Genomic DNA, 6,000 nt, shown 5'->3' on the forward strand with positions numbered 1-6,000 from the left:
ATTTGTAAATGGTTTTAAATAGCAGGATATTACGCACTACAAAGCTCATCCTCAGCTTTGGCCTAGCATACTCTGTATAAGAGCGCCAACCCAAGTTCACTGAAATTTTTCTGACTTGGCATTATATACCTCGGACAGAAGATTCTGATTACTGCTTTAAAGCCTGTTTTCTTCACCGTGTAAATCGGGGCCATGTCTTTACAGATGAAAGTTCTTACGGCACTCGTTATTACTTCCCGTCGCCGCAATGCTTTAGCATATGGACTGCCCTTCGAAAACAATTTCTGTTGCGAGCTTTGAACTTGTTTGCTTTTAGCTATTCCTTTTTGGCCTTCCTTTCCTTTTGTTTGATGATTTTCCTGTAGGTGATAGAAGAGAATTGTCATGTTTCATTCTAATTCTGGGACCAGTCTGTGGTGCATCTTACAAATCACTGTTTTCAGGTCAGCATCTTATTTGGTCCTACTATGTGAAGTTTTAGGTACTAGTTCAAAATGTAGCTCTGCTGATGCTTGTTCTGTGCCACGGGGACTTTTCCTCTATAGCGTACTCCTCCGTGCTATATCTCCATGCCATGATCTGATTAAATTGGATCCGTGAGGATTCAGACATTCAAAGAGAAGATGCCATCTACGTGTGGTCTTTGAGGACAACAACCTCATAATCAATACACAATTATTCATTAAGGGACATTCTTCATAATGGCATTCTCTCTTGTTTATAACAATTTAGTTTAACAAATTGAATTGATAAAATAGTGCTATACAAATAAAATGTAATTAAATTGAATTGAATGCTTGATATTTTTTATATACTGTATAACACACTAGCAGATGGTAGCTCTGAACTTAGGGGCATTAATCAGCTGCTCAAATGTGGCTTTTGTAACATTGGCCATAAAGAAAATATCAGAAAATATCTAGCCATAGATATTCATCACACAGATCTACTAAACAACTGTATTGTATTCTAATGTGTTCTTTTCTATACTATTCTATTTTCATCCCATAGTATTCTATACTATTTTGTGTGACATCAGACACTCCCGACATCTTCATATGATGATATCATAACGAAGGGCTTCTTTTTTCATTCACTTGGCCAAACACTGTGTAGCTTTACATACTGATTATTTTATTGTTTACATAGATGCTGATTTAGCTTCAGGTTACAAACAGGAGTCTTGTTTATGTTAAAAATTATTACACCCCTCATTTTTTTCCCTAAGCAGAGCACACAAAGTGATCATTTTCATCTGTTCTACTTAATATTTCATGGTTTTCAAGACATTTTTTCTGCATTAGAACTATAGGGTACTTTGCTATTTTTTCCATCGGTAGCTATAAAATAGTTAAGGATGGAGGGGAGGAGGCTGGCCCAAGATACCATCTGCTCAGCTAGATTTCCAGTTTCAATTCACTTCTAGACTTAGCTGCAAATTGCATTTTTGAGTTAAGGAGTTCATGGAAAGCCCTGTGTGTAGTTTTTCTGACTGTAGCCCTATTGTATTGTTAGCCATACCTCAACAACAATGCATAAAGAAGTTTGAAAAGGAATATGGATCATAAGAGACGAAAACGCTTCGGCTTTGCAAGCGGAAATAAATATAATGTCCTCGCTGCTTCTAATTTAGCTAAATAAACCCATTTCAGCACTGCCTTAAGTGAATCCACTCATCCAGAACACTGTCTTATTAAAACATCCTAAAATCAGGGCTGAAAATAGGTCACTGTACTGGACTGACACCAATATGGTGAGATGAAGTAGCTCTTTAAAATGGTGTCAGTATGGTACACAGTGTTTAATGTATTCATCGTTCAGTGAAAATGGTGATGCAAATCAGCAAGTTCCTGAGAAAGCTCGAGTCTGATTCATTGCTGCTTCCTAACAGTGTGACACACTGAATTTAAACACTCTCTGTTACTGGGAGATCATACGTTTAAAATCAGACGATGGATCCAGAGCGCAAATCTTTCCATGCTGTTTGGATGTGAGGGACGGCTCTCGCTCTCCCCTGTTAATCACAGTGATAGTAAGCGATCATGGGTGTCTGTGAGTTCAGGTATATGGAAGAGGGCAGATAGCACTTTTTTCTGCATGGTAGCGCTTTTGTCTAGCACAACATGGGCAACAGATTGAAAAGACACGGTTGGCTAGCTTCAAATGTCTCAGTAGAAGCATGTGTTAGACTTCACATTCCCCAGTTAGTAGCTGTTTAATGATACGGGAGAATTGCTGATGAATTAGAATAGGCAGCTGACCAAACTGAGGAGAAAAAAAAAAGCAAACAAAACTTCAGTTTTGTAATTTCAATTAAAATACACTTGATTGCAACCATTAAATATTGCATCACTACAAAAATCAAACCTACATTATTTACTTTTAAGATGTTACTTATCAACAGAGCCCCCAAAAAAAGAGTTGATTCACTGATTCCAGGCATTGAATACTATAGCAGGCAACTTCAAAATTCAGTTCCACAGTCCAAAAAAAAAAAAAAGATTCACCTCATACAAACACTGCAAAAAAATGTATTAGACATTGAAGTGTTTTAATTAGCAAGACACCCAGTAGGTATTTGTTTTAGAAATATATATAGAATTTATTTGGTCAATATTGTGCAAATCTAGGCTTGAATTACAGGTTAGACCTTTAGTTGCAAAAAAATAAAAATAAATAAAATCACAACCAAAGATTACATGAAATAATGAACAGATTACTATAACTGCCTTAATTGTATTAAACTACATCCCAGAATGTATTACATTACATTAGTCCCAATGTATGCAAAAGAAATAAAAACATTTTAGCTAATGTGCAGCTCCACGGGAACCTCGTGACCTCTTTTAATCGGCATCCATTGATCTGTGCGTGCGCCAGCGTCTAATCGGTCTAATCAGTCTAATCAAGTAAACCTTAATTGGCATTTTCTGTTTGCTTTGTGAGCACATACAAAATAATTGCAGACAGAAGCCAGGAAATGAAAATATGGTGAACGTTTTGGGTTTTGGCCGTGTATATTGATATGAACGGGGTGGACGAGTTAAGATGTCCTTAAAAGTGCATCAGAAATTAGAGCTGAATCAAATTATTCAGTTATTCAGAGTTGAATGAAGTGATTGAGTAGAAAAAAAATTACACACATTTGTTGAAACTATTTGCATTTAACAATGCAAAATATCAAGAATGTGTTATATGACTCAATCTCATCATTTAGTACTTTAAGTAATTTGAAACATTTTTAGATTTGTTTTTCTACTGAATATTTTTTTCTAGTGAGACCATCTCACAGTAGATGCTGTTGATATATAAGATACTGATTGTATTGATATCCATAGTCATGTGTAGGCGTTATTAAACTAATTTGCATAAAGCTGTATGTTTATATGAGACTCAGTACTGGTTTTATATCTGAATACATGAATCATTCTGTAGCAGCAGTTTCCAGTCTGTGTGCCATTATTTTAAATTATATTGTCTCCTGATTAATAACCAATATGGTTATTGTTATTATTATTCTGTTTAAAAAAAAACAGCCTTAAATTATGGGTTATTGTATTATGGAAAGGATAGATTTATTTTACAGACAGACAGACAGACAGACAGACAGACAGATAGATAGATACATAGATAGAATTATGCTAAATTATGACTCCTATATTTCCCGGTCTCTGATATTACATCCATGGAGAACTATCGCACCCAGTAGGCCAGTATGTATGTGCAGTAAGTGGGTGAACACACACTTCTCAAACATCCCAAGCCACCCAGGCCAAGCCACATGTGATATTTCATCATCCACACTATAGCGTGCTTAAATAAATAATTGATACTTCTCCGACTAGAAGACCATTTGATTTTTTCTTTTCTGAACCTCCATTTAAAAAGCTCATGAAAGTTTCATGGATTGGGTGTACAGTGCGAGGAACCGCTTGCAAACCCCAGACACATTCAAAAGGGGCGGATTCCATTACCGCCATCATTTCCTGCTGGCTAAGATCCATTTAATCTTCATTATACCAAGAATAAAAACATATTTGCATCACATACTATGCTCTTTATGACCCTATCTGCTGGTAGAATGAATAATGATCAAAGATTTTTAGTCCAGTTGGGAAATAAATGGACCAGACCAATACTGTGAAGTGGTGCATGTGGCGACCAGGTGGGTGAGGTGTTAGATATAGATACGAAGAGTGCAGTGAAGGCAAATAAGTGATTTATTTATACAACAAAAAAAAATCCAGGAAGGTAAGTGTATTAGTATTTAGGACAGAGGAGAGAAAAGAGAAGCAGATGAACAAGAAGCCAATGAAAGTGTCTCTGTAGCACTTCTTCCCAACTGGCCACCACACAGCAGTTGGTGATGCAGTTAATTACGGGTTCAGTACATGGAAAGCACTCAGCGGACAACAGATGCCGGAAGGAGAAAGAAAGAGAGAGAGAGAGAGAGAGAGAGAGAGAGAGAGAGAGAGAGAGAGAGAGAGAGAGAGAGAGAGAGAGAGAGAAAGATGAAGAGAGACAGAGCGAGAGAGAGAGAGAGAGAGTGAGAGAGAGAGTGAGAGAGAGAGAGAGAGAGAAGAAGGGAGAGAGAGAGAGAGAGAAAGATGGAGAGTGATAGCGCCAGATAGAGAGAGGGGAGAGAGAGAGAGAGAGAGAGAGAGAGAGAGAGAGAGAGAGAGAGAGAGAGAGAGATTTCCTCTTCTAACAGTTTACCTACCAAACGATAAGAAAATAGTGGGTGGATGAAATAAGAAACAGGGAGGGGGATTTCTCAGCATGGCGACAAGCACGTCAATGCCAAATCCCTCCCAAAATATAGACTCATATCGATGGGTGAATCATTTATCATTTGACACACTGATTCAGTCAGGTGAGTTGTATATCAGGTGTATATTAAACTCAGAAAGATGCGCGCGCTTAGGCACTTAGCAGGCTGGGGGGGGGGGGGGGGACACGATCCAGCCACAAGCCTCGGAATCGTTTAAATCAGACCAACTTGTTTCTGCTACACTACATTGTAAACACTACTTCAGTCCCATGTCAGAGGAAACACGGCGCACATTCTACATTATCATTAGTATTAATATTAATGTTACTTAGTCGGCACGCAGGTACAGGAAATAAAAGCAGGAGAAATAAACTGTAACCGCAAACCCAGTGAAACCTCCTGTGTTGGGTTTTTTTCCCCTCAACGCCATGTCTGTCAGTTCCAGCGTCTCTCCAAACATACCATGACAAACAGCTCGGTCTGTTACCTGCTCGTCGTGCAGCGGTGTCACCTCGAGAACCAGCCGAGGACGTTCTTTGTGTAATATCCACGCCGTATAGAGTCCACGGACACAGCTTTTTCTCCCCCTTTTTCCCTTCCGGAGTTGTCTCTGAGACAAAACCTGCTCCACCTGCGTCCGTGTGTGAAGACAAGAGCCAGAGCGGAGCCTGGTTGCTGTTCCCGCGCGCGCCGCTTGCGCCCTTAACCCGCAGCGCTGTGTGGGAGCGCGAATGAGGGCGCGGTCAGCCGAGCAGCTGTCCAATCAGCGCGCAACGCGAACCCGCCGAGCTAACCAAGACCACTGCGGCACGCGCTGTCCAACCTAGCATACTTTATCAAATACAGTGTACAGTTTAGCTAACATGACTTAACGATTCTCATGTTTTATACACTATTTTATATCATAGTATATTATCTAACCAGCTACGAGATGACAAAGCACACTGCAAAGCTGGATATATACAATTGCAAACTAGTAGAATATCACCATCTTTGCCAGCTAGGTAGTGAATTTGGAAGCTTTTGGGAAATTGTCTATACTAATTCTACACTGTTCACAATTCTATTCATTCATATCTTTATCTCTCATTTAAGAAACATTTGTCCTAGTAATAATTGTGATGAATCTGGAACATATCCCAGGAACACAGGGTGAATGTCAGGGGGAATTCTCTGTGGATGGGACACTATTAGTCCCATGTTTTGGAACGAAACCAGAGAATTCGGTT

General features: G+C 39.1%; 1 protein-coding gene across 4 annotated transcripts in view; it reads right to left on the reverse strand.

The window, feature by feature from the left end:
* Positions 1–5,483, reverse strand: part of nrxn2a (neurexin 2a) — a 367,204-nt gene extending 361,721 nt beyond the window's left edge. For all 4 annotated transcript variants that reach the window (XM_047805716.1, XM_047805715.1, XM_047805717.1 and 1 more), the window contains exon 1: positions 5,259–5,483. The gene's annotated coding sequence lies outside the window, so the exon portion shown is untranslated. The remainder of the gene's footprint in view (positions 1–5,258) is intronic.
* Positions 5,484–6,000: the final 517 nt, after the last annotated feature.

Source organism: Tachysurus fulvidraco, chromosome 21, assembly GCF_022655615.1.
Source record: "Tachysurus fulvidraco isolate hzauxx_2018 chromosome 21, HZAU_PFXX_2.0, whole genome shotgun sequence".
Taxonomy (NCBI): Eukaryota; Metazoa; Chordata; class Actinopteri; order Siluriformes; family Bagridae; genus Tachysurus; species Tachysurus fulvidraco.